At 43.1% G+C, this 14,074-nt stretch overlaps 2 non-coding genes across 2 annotated transcripts; one reads left to right on the top strand and one right to left on the bottom strand.

The window, feature by feature from the left end:
* Positions 1-5,302: 5,302 nt before the first annotated feature.
* trnaf-gaa (transfer RNA phenylalanine (anticodon GAA)) lies at positions 5,303-5,375 on the bottom strand. The gene has a single exon. It is a non-coding gene; the product is annotated as a tRNA-Phe (tRNA).
* Positions 5,376-12,922: 7,547 nt separating this feature from the next.
* On the top strand, positions 12,923-13,014 carry trnar-ucu (transfer RNA arginine (anticodon UCU)). Its single transcript is given in 2 exon segments — positions 12,923-12,959; positions 12,979-13,014. It is a non-coding gene; the product is annotated as a tRNA-Arg (tRNA).
* The last annotated feature ends 1,060 nt before the right edge of the window (positions 13,015-14,074 follow it).

Below are 14,074 nucleotides of genomic sequence, written 5' to 3'. Positions count from 1 at the left end.
GTGTTATTGTCGTGGAAGAAAATATAACCCCAGGAGGAATTGCCCCTCCTGTTCATTCCACAGTTCAGATATTAACATCGCACTCAGAGAGATACACCCACAGTTCATATACAAACATCGTACTCATAGAGATACACCCACAGTTCATATACAAACATCGTACTCATAGAGATACACCCACAGTTCATATATGAACATCGCTGTCATACATAAACTACCAAAGTTTATAAATCAACAGCGCACTCATACATCCACACCCAGTTTATAGGAGGAAGATCGGTACCGACCGCCGATGGAGCTCTCAGAGGCGGAAGCAGCAGCGACCGATCAAAGTCTGGATCTCATCCTGAACACAGACCGGTAGATCCACCTGTGAAGTTACACCGCACTTGGATAGCAGGGACGGTAATGGGTTCTGAGAAGGCCTCAGGGCGTCTCATCGCTTCTGAGTGGCGATCCATTGGGGAAGGTACTATCAGAGGGCATCAGAGTGTGTAACGGGGCTCAAAGAGGGGAGCGGGCAGTCAGAGGGGATCAGAGAGTATATTGAGATCTCACAGAGGGGAAGGACTGCCAGAGGGTATCAGAGAGTGTAAGGACTCTCAGGGCGTATCAGTGTGTGAGGACTGCGGGTATCATAGAGTGTAAAGGGCGCTGACAAGGTTGAAAGAGGATAATGGACTCTGAGGGTATAAGAGAAGATGAGGAGATCAGGGAGAATTAAGGAGGGTAAGTGGGTATCAGGAGGTATCAGAGAGGCGAATGGATCCAGAGTTGGCATCTTCTTAATATTACACATCCTAACTATCAACATTTTTAATAACAGCAGAAATGAAACCTATTGAAACGGTATCTGCCGTGTCCCATGTGGAAGGAATGAGAAGATAGTATCGGGACGGACTGGATATTTGGCAACGCTCACGGTTTCCTTTCACACAGCTCAGTGTTGTGTCTGTTGAAATAACTGGATTTCATGAACTTGAGATCAGAGGTTGCACTTTGAACCTTTTTCACCCACTGTGAAAAATAGAACTCAAAACCCCCAATATTTGCTTTAGACCCAAGACCCCGAGGTTCGGAATTTCGTGCTTCACCGACTGAGCTCGCCGGGCCAGCGGCAGGGCTCCTTCTCATCCTATCATTGCAGAGAGGCAGGTGGTGACGCTGCTGTCGGGGTTCAGTTTGTCCGACAATCCCAAGGTGGCTGAATCTGAACACCCGAGTATCATTCTGGAGTCAAGTCTGATGACTCTTACCAGTCGCCCAGCCCCGCACTGAGCAGGAGTGTAACATCGGCACAGGAGAAGAACATTCAGCCCCTCGAGCCTGCTTGCCCATTCAATTAGATCATGAGGTGATCAGTAATTCATCTCTGTTTCCCCGCCTTGGACTCATATCCCTTGGTAACCGAACCAGAAAATGATCTATCAATATCAGACTTGAAAATTTGAACTGAGCCTCAATCCACATCCTTTGGGATGAGAGAGTTCCAGCTTCCGGCCGTATTTTGTTTGCGAAAGTGATTCCTGATTTCTTGCTTGATTAGTCCAGCTCCAATTTCATTTTGGATTCTGCCAACAGAGAGAGAGAGATAAAAAGGCCGCCTTAACCAGAGATTGATCCTTGAAAGATCTCTCACAAATCAGCTGAAACCTGTCGGAATGTGAATACCATTTTACTTTTCCAAAATAAAGGGAGTGTCATTCATTGTGGAAACAACAAGTAATCCGAATTCTTTCAAGCCAATCTCGGTTTTTTTGAATATTTTTCAGACAGCAGATTAAATGGTGGAAAATTAGACGCACTCAGCTGGCAATGTTCACGGTGTAGAATCATAGAAGTTTACAACATGGAAACAGGCCCTTCGGCCCAACATGTCCATGTCGCCCAGTTTATACCACGAAGCTAGTCCAAATTGCCTGCACTTGGCCCATATCCCTCTATACCCATCTTACCCGTGTAACTGTCCAAATGCTTTTTAAAAGACAAAATTGTACCCGCCTCGACGACTGCCTCTGGCAGCTCGTTCCAGACACTCACCACCCTTTGAGTGAAAATATTGCCCCTCTGGATCCTTTTGTATCTCTCCCCTCTCACCTTAAATCTATGCCCCCTCGTCATAGACTCCCCTACCTTTGGGAAAATATTTTGACTATCTACCTTACCTATGCCCCTCATTATTTTATAGACTTCTTTAAGATCACCCCTAAACCTCCCAATCTCCAGGGAAAAAAGTCTCAGTCTATCTAACCTCTCCCTATAAGTCAAACCATCAAGTCCCGGCAGCATCCTAGTAAATCTTTTCTGCACTCTTTCTAGTTTAATAATATCCTTTCTATAATAGGGTGACCAGAACTGTACACAGTATTCCAAGTGTGGCCTTACTAATGTCTTGTACAACTTCAACAAGACATCCCAACTCCTGTATTCAGTGTTCTGACCAATGAAACCAAGCATGCTGAATGCCTTCTTCACCACCCTCTCCACCTGTGACTCCACTTTCAAGGAGCTATGAACCTTTACTCCTAGATCTCTTTGTTCTATAACTCTCCCCAACGCCCTACCATAAACGGAGTAGGTCCTGGCCCGATTCGATCTACCAAAAATGCATCACCTCACATTTATCTAAATTAAACTCCATCTGCCATTCATCGGCCCACTGGCCCAATTTATCAAGACCCCGTTGCAATCCTAGATAACCTTCTTCACTGTCCACAATTCCACCAATCTTGGTGTCATCTGCAAACTTACGAACCATGCCTCCTAAATTCTCATCCAAATCATTAATATAAATAACAACGGACCCAGCACCGATCCCTGAGTCACACCGCTGGTCACAGGCCTCCAGTTTGAAAAACAACCCTCTTCAACCACCCTTTGTCTTCTGTCGTCAATCCAATTTTGTATCCAATTGGCTACCTCACCTTGGATCCCGTGAGATTTAACCTTATGTAACAACCTACCATGCGGTACCTTGTCAAAGGCTTTGCTAAAGTCCATGTAGACCACGTCTACTGCACAGCCCTCATCTATCTTCTTGGTTACCCCTTCAAAAAACTCAATCAAATTCGTGAGACATGATTTTCCACTCGCAAAACCATGCTGACTGTTCCTAATCAGTCCCTGCCTCTCCAAATGCCTGTAGATCCTGTCTCTCAGAATACCCTCTAACAACTTACCCACGACAGATGTAAGGCTCACCGTTCTGTAGTTCCCAGGCTTTTCCCTGCCGCCATTCTTAAACAAAGGCACAACATTTGCTACCCTCCAATCCTCAGGCACCTCACCTGTATATTTTCGTTCAGACAGGACACACATTCGAATGCTGGAAACGCGAGACATTGAATGTTCAGTTGAAAGTTACTACCCAGCGTCCACCGGGTGGAGCTTGAACCAACAATTGCGCCACAGAAACACAACTTTGTAGTTGCTGAAGGACTAATTCACCGAGCTAAAGCTTCAGCTTGCCGCGATTAATATATCAGCTGTCTGACTATCAGTTTACTTTTCCAAAATAAAGGGTGTGCAACTTGCATGAGTGAAAATCTGTGCTGTATTATTTCTGAACATGAAGCCAACCTTGCAAATAACCACCGTATGTTGGAAGACTCAGTCCCCTCGTGGTAGAGAGGATTGACCTTTTGAGCTGTGATTCGCCATTCTATATTCCAGTAATATTCAGGTTTGCTGAAAATGAGATGAGATGAAATGAGCAGGTCCAAGGAGCAGCTCTGTGACACGACACGGTGTCTACAAAGTTGTCTCTTGCACTTACAGTGAAGCGGACGGTAGTCTTCACTATAACACCAGTAACTATGATGTTAAAAAAAATGTGTTCGAGAAATACTTGATTTCAGCGTGGCGATACTGGGCCGGAGTAAAGTTGTGATTGCCGAGTGGCGAGAGGGTGGATTTGGGACTCCTGTGCGGCTGCGCTGCTCATTGTCCAGATCTGTTTGGAGCGATATTCACTTCAATTCATCACTGACAGGGACAGTTTGATTCGAAGTTTCTTTTCCCTGTTGCTTGGTGAGATTTCAAAAATAATGACGACCCGTGCTCACCCCAAACTCGTCACTTGCACGCTGACAGATACAAGGCGGTCACACTCTTCACTTCAGTGAGATGAAAGCCGAGAGGCGAACAAAACTCATTCAATGAAAGTGCAGGTCATTGAGGTGCCTTTAAAGTCCTGATTGTTTGCACTGAACTTCTTCCCAAAGCGTTTCCGATTCACGTGGAGCGATTTGGCGAATTATTTCCCTCTTTGCAAAAGTTTCAACTGCAGGTCAAGATCAAAAGTCAAGGGCAGAATGAGACGCCTTCCTGAAATTTGGGAACCAGGGAAGCAGACTTTAGAGCAAGATTCTGTTTATTGAGAAAAAGCAGATACAATATTCATTCCGGAATGATCCACAATCCGATCAGCTCGAGAAGTAACGGTGACCCCGTGTTTTGAACACGCAGCCTTCTGGTGGCGCAACAAGTCATGTAGATGGAAGCAGGACGTTGAAAAGTGGGAATAAATCGATTAAGTGAGTGGGCAAAACTGCGGCAAATAGAGTTCAATGTGGGGGAGAGCGAGGTGATCCACTTTAAATCTAATAAAGATAAATCAGGCTATTTTCTAAATGGTGAGAAAAAAGGAACTGTGGAGGAGCAGGGAGATTTCGGGGTCCAAGTACAGAAATCGTTACCAACCAGCATACAGGTACAACAATTAATTAAACAGCCGTTCGGACCGCCGGTTAGCTCATTTGCAAAGAGTATGCCGTAATGTCATGATCATGAATTCAATTCTTCTAATTTGCTTTATTTATTTCGGGTTTTTGTAACTTTTAAAATGCAAGCCTTACAAACAGGTCCACAGACAAATTCACGGGGACAGTGTTATTGAATAACATCCATTGCAACTTTGCCCATGGGCCGGAGAAACACGTCTTTCTTTTTTATTTTTCTTTCTCCGGTTTGCAGAGAAACGTTTAACTCGCGGCCTGTCCCCATTAATAATCATTAGCAGCAACAGACAGACAGAGAGGGTCTGACCGCCCCGAGATGTGGAAAAGGTATCGGTTTCGGACAAATGCATCAAATGAAATTGTCCCCCAGCACCGAGAGAGAAAAAACAAGAGAAAAAGGCAGAAGGTAACAGAGAAATAAAAACTAAATCAAGACGAAAAAATATTTCCCATCCTTGATGCCTCTCTATTTCATCCCCAATCCTTCAGTGGCGGGTATCAAATTTCACTGCAATGAAATGCGAAAATCGAAGCAAGGATGAAGAAACTCAACAACCAAAAACTGCCGAAACTCGAGATTGAACCAAGGACCTTTCGATCTTCAGTCTAACGCTCTCCCAACTGAGCTATTTTGGCCGCTTGCTAAAGTGCCCCTTTACATCATTGTCTTGGAAGAAAACATAACTCCAGGAGGAATTGCAGCTCCTGTTTATTCCGCAATTCAAATAAAAACATCGCACTCATATATACACACCCGCAATTCAGACATAAACATCACACTCATATAGAAACACCCACAGTTCATATATAAACATCGCACTCATGTTTCCACACCCACAATTCATATACAAACATCACACTCATATATATATACACCTATAGTTCATTTGCAAACATCACGCTCATATGTACACACCCACAGTTCATATATAAACATCGCACTAATATATACACACCCACAGTTCATAAACAAACATCACACTCATATATATACACCCACAGTTCATATATAAACATCGCACTAATATATACACACACAGTTCATATATAAATATCACACTCACATATACACTCCCACTGTTCATGTGTAAATATCACCCTCATATATATACACCCACAGTTCATATATGAATATCACACTCATATATACACTCCCACTGTTCATGTATAAATATCACCCTCATATATACACACCCACAGTTCATATATAAATATCACACTCATATATACACACCCATTGTTCATATTTAGACATCACACTCATATTTTCACACACAGTTCATATATAAACATCGCACTCAAATATACACTCCCACTGTTCATGTATAAATATCACCCTCATATATACACACCCACAGTTCATATATAAACATCGCACTCATGTATAGACTCCCACAGTTCATATATAAATATCACACTCATATATACACACCCACAGTTCATATATAAACATCACACTCATATATACACACCCACAGTTCATATATAAATATCACACTCATATATACACACCCATTGTTCATATTTAAACATCACACTCATATATACACACACAGTTCATATATAAACATCGCACTCATATATGGACTCCCACACTTTATAAAACAACAGCGCACTCTCACTACACGTCCTGTTTTGTATTTTCAGCGTTAAATTTGCTGAAGTCTGGCAAAGGGGGCGAGATGTCGGTCCTGCTACTTCGACGGATGTGTCGGTGTCCAGGGGATTGGAAAGCTCCTGTGCCACACGAAGTGTCTGAAAGGCCCGGATACACATGAAGATCATCAGCGCGGTGTCCACACCTCGTGCTGCAATGTTAGCGAGCCTGATCAACTTAAAAGGCGGCTTGTTGCAAACACCTTGTGGTCTCAGTTTCTTTTTGCACAGAACTGAACCTCAATCGTTCAAAATGCAATGTTTTCTTTGCTGTTTCACAATAAACAATATATTATAATAAAGTTTCGCTCATTGGTTCCTCAGTGTCAGAGGGAGAATTGTCCAAAACTCCTCATTTAATTCATTGTTTATTCAGAATCAGCCCACGATTGACACAGAGAGATAAACACACCGAGAGATACAGAGTATCGGTAAACACAGCAAAAGATACAGAGTATCGGTAAACACAGCGAGAGATACAGAGTATCGGTAAACACAGCGAGAGATACAGAGTATCGGTAAACACACCGAGAGATACAGAGTATCGGTAAACACAGCGAGAGATTCAGAGTATCGGTAAACACAGCGAGAGATACAGAGTATCGGTAAACACAGCGAGAGATTCAGAGTATCGGTAAACACACCGAGAGATACAGAGTATCGGTAAACACAGCGAGAGATACAGAGTATCGGTAAACACAGCGAGAGATACAGAGTATCGGTAAACACAGCGAGAGATACAGAGTATCGGTAAACACAGCAAAAGATACAGAGTATCGGTAAACACAGCAAAAGATACAGAGTATCGGTAAACACAGCGAGAGATACAGAGTATCGGTAAACACAGCGAGAGATACAAAGTATCGGTAAACACAGCGAGAGATACAGAGTATCGGTAAACACAGCGAGAGATACAGAGTATCGGTAAACACAGCGAGAGATACAGAGTATCGGTAAACACAGCGAGAGATACAGAGTATCGGTAAACATAGCGAAATAGACAAGAGAAATAGAAAAATACAAACTACCTCAAACGCTAACAGACAGTGAGAGGAAGATATCAGGAAGAAGAGGTGGGGTCGTTGCAGCTTAATTTGTATCATCAATTTGCAAAAGCTGGGCAAATTGCCATTTTCTTCACAAAAGGTCCTCGGTTCCATTCCCAGCAGTGCCTTTTTATTCTATCTGATATTTACCCCATTTCTGAATTAAACAACAAAGTAACACAGGCCGTATTTTTATTAATTCCGGAGCCAACAAGGAAAGGACTGCTGAACTGTAACGCGGAAGTGCTCGTTCTTTGCACAGACGGACCTCTCACTGAAGTAGCAAGCACTTGGAGCTTGACAAATCATAGAATCGTTGGAGTTTGGAAGGATGCCATTCGGCCCATCGAGTCTATGCCGTCTCTTTGTAAGAGCAATCCAGTTAGTCCCATTCCCTCTCTCTTTCCCCGTAGCCCTGCATTTTCTTCCCTTCTACTATTTATCCAATTCCCTTTTGAAAGCCACGATCGAATCTGTTTCCGCCATCCTTTCAGGCAGTGCCTTCCAGATCAGAACTTCTCGCTGCTTTTTTTTTCCTGATGTCGCCTTTGGTTTTTTGCCAATCACCTTAAATCTGTGCTCTCTGGTTCCCGATCCTTCCGCCAATGGGAACAGTTTCTCTCTATTTACTTTATCTAAACCCGTCATGATTTTGAACACTTCCATCAAATCTCCTCTCAAACTTTTCTGTTCTCAGGAGAACAACCCGAGCTTCTCCAGTCTATTCGCGGAACTGAAGTCCCTCATCCCTGGATACATTTCTGCACCTTCTTTTCTGCATCTTTTCTGCACCCTCTCGAAGGCCTTCACATCCTTCCGAAACTGCGGTGCCCCGAATTGGACATAATGCTCAAGTTGTAGCTGAACCAGTGTTTTATAAAGGTTTAATATAACTTCCTTGCTTTTGTGCTCTATGCCTCTATCTATAAAGCCCCAGATTCCGTATCCTTTTTAACCGCTTTCTCAATCTCTCCTGCCACCTTCAAAGATTTGTGCACAGATACCACCAGGTCGCTTTTCCTGCACCCCCTTTAGAATTGTACCATTTAGTTTATTTTGCATCTCCTCGTTCTTCCTTCCAAAATGTATCATTTTGCATTTCTCTGCATTAAATGTTATCTGCTATGTGTCCGTCCATTCCACCAGACTGTCTATGTCATCTAGGAGTCTATTACTGTCCTCCTCACTGTTTACTGCGCTTCTAAGTTTTGTGTTATCTGCAATTTGAAATTGTGCCCTGCACACCCAAGTCCAATTCATTAATATATATCAAAAAAAGCAGCCATCCTAGTACCGACCCCTGGGGAACACCACTGTATACCTTCCAACCGTTTACCACTACGCTCTGTTTCCCGCCAGTTAGCCAATTCGCATCCATGCTGCCACTGCCCCTGTTTGTTCCGGTGGCTTCAATTTTGCTGACAAGCTGATTACTGGACTATTCCAATGGTCTCCTGGCTCGTCGCCCATCTTCCACCCTCCATAAAACTGAGCTCATCCAAAACTCTTCTGCCCGTATCCTAACGCTCAACAAGTTCCGTTCTCCCACCTCCCCTGTGATCACTAACCTACATTGGCTCCCAGTCCGGGAAAACCTCGATTTTAAAATGCTCATCCATGTTTTCAAATCCCTCCATCTCTTCACCTGTCCCTATCTCTGCAACCTCCTCCAGCCCTACAATTCTCATCCTTCTTTTCAAATGCCTCTATGGCCTCGACCCTCCCTGTCTCTGTAAACTCCTGCAGCCCTACAACCCTCCGAGATCTTAGCGCTCCTCCAATTCTTCCTTCTTTTGCATCCCCGATTTTAATTGCTCCACCATTGGCGGCCGTGCCTTTAGCTCCCTCGGCCCTAAGCTCTGGAATTCCCTCCCGAAACCTCTCCACCTCTTTACCTCTCTCTCCTCGTTTAAGATGCTCCTTAAAACCTAACTCTTTAACCAAGCTTTTGTTCATCTGTCCTCATACCTCCTTATGTGGCTCAGTGTGAAATTTTGTTTGATAATCTCACCTGTGAGTCGCCTTGGGTCGTTTCACTCCGTTAAAGGCCCCGAAATAAAGTTGTTGTTGTTGTTCTTCTTGTTGTCGTCGTCGTCGTCATCAAACGCATTGCGCTCATAAACCCTCTCTATTACCTCACCAAAAAACTTAATCAAGTTAGTTAAACACAATTTGCCTTTAATAAATCCATGCTGGCTTTCCTTTATTAATCCACACTTGCCCAAGTGACTGTTCATTTTGGCCCGGATCATCGTTTATAAAAGCTTCCCCACCACCGAGTTTAATTTTACTGGCCTGTAGTTGTTGGGTTTATCCTTACACCCTTTCTGAACAAGGATCTAACATTTGTAATCATCCAGTCCTCTGGCATCACCCCCGCATCTAAGGCGGATTGGAAGATTATGACCAGGACCTCTGAAATTTCCACCCTTCCACTCCCTCAGCAACCTTGAAAGCATCCCATCCGGACCGGGTGACTTATCAACTTTAAGCATGGCCAGCCTTTCAAGTGCCTCCTCTGTATCAATTTTCACCCCATCCAGTGTCTCAACTACCTCCCTTTTTACTGTGACTTTGGCAGCGTCTTCTTCCTTGGTAGAGACAGATGCAAAGTACTCTTTTAGTGCCTCAGTCACGCTTTCTGCCTCCATGCGTAGATCTCCTTTTTGGTCCCGAATCGGCCACACCCCTCCTCTTATGAACCTTTCATTATTTAAATGCCTGTCGAAAACATTTGGATTACCTTTTATGTTAGCCGTCAAACTATGTTCATACTCTCTCTTTGCCCCTCTTATTTACTTTTTCACGGTACACGGTACTCACTTGCATTGTCAAACTGATATCTATCATAAACCCCCTTTATCTGCTTCATTTTACCCCCTATCTCTTTCGTCATCCAGCGATCTCAGGCCCTACCTTCCCCCCTCTTGGGAATCTACCTAATCTGTACCCGAAACATCTCCTCCACCCATTATTCGATTATATTTTAGCCTGCAAATCTTTGATTCCAATTTACACGGGCCAGGTACGTTCTCAACCCATTAAAATTGGCCCTTCTCCTATTAAGTACTTTACTCGAGATAGCTCCTTCTCCTTTTCCATAACTCATCTAAATCTTATGATACTATGATCACCGTTCACTAAATATGACACTGACACTTGCTCAAATTGACCCACCTCTTTCTCCAGAACCAGATCCACCAACGCCTCCTTCCTCGTATCATTATGTGTTAATATTAACACCTGTGACGTATTTGTATATTTGTTACATTTAATGTAAGATATTTGAGCTGCGAATGTGTCCAAAACACGTTTTCAGGATAACGCACTCGTGGGCTTATTTTACAAACTCCTTTAACGACAACCAGCAACCAATCTCCATGAAAGGTTGCGAAGCAAAGCTGGTTTCAGAGCAGTTTTCGGCGTTCAGCTTTTGTCCGCAATGTGTAATTAGTAGAAACTCATTTAAAGCACATCTTAGTATCAATGAGAATGTCAGGCACGGGACAGTTGGGATGGAACCGTCTCTGATAATAATTACAAAGTGTAATAGATTATAAAGTGAAAAAGCCAATCCAATCTCTCAGTCTCTCTCTCTGTCACTTTCTCGATGAGTGAACATAAACCAGCAGAAGAAGCTAAAACAAAGTACTGAGTAGTTTTGTTTGTTTCCTTTTCCTTCGGGCGAGTACAGTTGAAGAGAATGATTTCTGTTTCCTGCTGGACAAATAACTGAAATGAGCAGTGTATCTGGTTCCCATGGTACCCAGTGAAACATCCACGTTTATATCTCCCATTTACACTGATACCTTCCTTCCTTACTAATTATAGGAAACTTTTGGTAAGGTTCAATCACACTTCAGAAGTCCAGAAGGGCAAAGAAAGGCAGACACCTCATGGTGACGTAACCTGCAGGCGAGGCAGGATTGTAGGTTTACCTGGAGCTGTAAATGTATAAACTCCTTCCAATGCACAAACTCCCCTCACCAACAGCAATTCAATTCTAACTGATCTGAGACTTTGGTCATTTATGTTGATTATACTTTGTCATCCGACTTACCATGAGCAATGCCACAGTGGGTATGTTAGGTTACGGACAGTTCTGCCTCCAACAGTTGTTCTCTCGGTCACACATCCGGCATCACCTCTCGGTCTCACACTTCAGAGTCACGCCTGAATATAAGCACATTTCTGTTTCAGACTTTGACCTGAAGGTCAACAAATCGCAAGTCAAGAGGAAGGGAACAAACAAATCAAATATTTAAGAACGTTAACGGATAGAAAAATCACTATAAATAACTGAGGAAAAATGAAGCAAACGGATCAAGAAGAACAATTAGCAAAAGGTAATAATTAAAGAAAGGAGAAGGGGAACCGATCAAATCGCTCCAAATAGTTTTTGAAAAATCCTTTCGGTTTTCATCGTAGTTTCTCCGTTAAGTTGAGGACGAACATCGAGAAATACTTTTCGTAACATCATAAAGACAATTAGAATAAACATTTCACAAAGCAGGCCTTAATCTTACTTATACGATAGCGTGTTATGTATTTGTAAAATCTGCAATTGTTTTACCATTCTTTAAGTTTAGAGGGATGCTCTGAACATATGTTCTACATTGAAACGGAAGTGGATTAATAAAATAAAATGAGAACATTTGTTTAAGAATATGAAGAGCTGATTTTCCATGTTGGATATCGCGATATATTTATTTACACAACTGTCATTTATGAAATGATGGAATATATTTATTTCTATATCTGTACGGGTAAGGAAATCCCCATTTGATCATTTCCAGGAACCAGTCAAGTACTTAAATTAGTTTGTCAAACCCAAAACACCCTTTGGGATTTGCTGATTGAAAATTTGCATGGAAATCGCGACCTTCACAAAGCATTGGAACAAATATACCCGCTGAGGTTTCGGGGTTGTTACTGATTTATTTGTATCACTGAGTAACCTATTTTACACAGGGTGAAGCTACACATCTGATGATAAGAGTCTGGGTTGGAGAAGGAACAAATGAAAGTATCAAATTTAATTACACTGATTCCACAAACACTGTACACCACATCCTTTAAACATTGTGAACTGTTTCGACATAAAACTGGTGAGGGTGTAAACAGAAAGTAACAGAAAAAAAGCTCATTAATGTATCAAATTGAATTTTTATATTGTTGCACAAACACTGAACAGACCATCCCTAAAACACTGTCCCGATCTAAAATCAGTCGGCAGGATCCTGAGCCACAGTGAAAATGTTGTGATTTCAACCTGGTTCAAAACACGTAGCCTTCTGATTTGGAGTCAGACGCGACTGTTCTTGCACCAAGCCCACAACAAGCGGCTGGAGCAGGATCCATTGGAGGGAGATCGGTGCAGACCGCCACCGCGGCTCTCGGAATGTGAGAGGCGGAAGCAGGAGCAGCCTGACCGCCTCAACCACAGCAGAGGATCCCCGCTCTGCCTCACATTGCATAACTGACTCTGTGGCGCAATGGACAGCGTGTTGGACTTCTACTTAAGGGTTAGAGGAGTCATCCAAAGGTTGTGGGTTCGAGTCCCACCAGAGTTGGATTTTAGTTCAGGGATCGGGAGCTGGGAAGTGAAATTTTGCAGCAAAACCGCAACAGGGTCATTAATGTCCATCAAGGACGGGAAACTGCACCCGACACTTCATCTTACACAAGTGGCTCCAGTCACACCCGAATTTATGATTCTAAATCCACTCTGAACTGGATTGGCGAAACGCTCTCAAGAAGGAGATTCATCATCTGCTCAGACCGAAAGTCAATCTGCTGGACTTCCGGTTCTGTCAGACTGAATGCTCCTTCAGACAGGTTTCTAACTGGACACATGCATCCTGCTGCCGTGCGAGCATTGGTGCTTGAGGGGTAGAATTCTTGCTTGCAGTAATTCTATTCCTGTAAAAGTTGCTCCTGAAGATCGCAAGATGGAAAGTATCCTGGCTGAGCGGTCTAATGCGACTGGTTTAAAACTCCAGTTAAATTCCTTAAATTTAGATGGATCAAAACCATAGTTTTTGGTTCCAATTCCGCAGCCTCCCTCCGGAAAACAAGCAATACTAAACATTTCATCTGCTATTGCAACAGCGCAGACCGGAGGAACCATATGGCAATTCAAATAAGTAGATGCATTTTGGAACAAACCAATTGTACCTTCAACTCCGGTCGAAATGTTCAGGAGCAAAATGATCGTTTGACTTAGCTGAGACTCGAATTAACAACCCTAGCATTTCCCGATCCTGTACTGTCATATAAAGATCGCGCACTGAACGATTGCGCCGCTGGAGCCCGGTCACTCTGATCATCTGTCCCACTCTGCTGGAAAGAATCTTAAGATGAGCGGCCCTTACCTGTGGAAACGTGTCCAGTCACTTTGATGAAACTAATATCTGCACTTTCACTTTCAGTTTCTTTCACATTCTCTGCTCCATCGCACAACAATCGGGTTTTCTGCGAACAGGTCAAAATGAACATTGCAAGAAATTCTATCAGTAGTAAGATTTGAACCCAGTGCCCACGTAGCGATTGGATTTATTGTCTGACAGCAGTGAGCTCTGTTCGCACAACGCCTTGCCAGTCTTTCACGTTTTGTTTAATTACCAAATAAAT

This window comes from Heptranchias perlo, chromosome 20 (assembly GCF_035084215.1).
Source record: "Heptranchias perlo isolate sHepPer1 chromosome 20, sHepPer1.hap1, whole genome shotgun sequence".
NCBI lineage: Eukaryota > Metazoa > Chordata > Chondrichthyes > Hexanchiformes > Hexanchidae > Heptranchias > Heptranchias perlo.
This window is presented reverse-complemented; position numbering and strand designations above follow the sequence as displayed.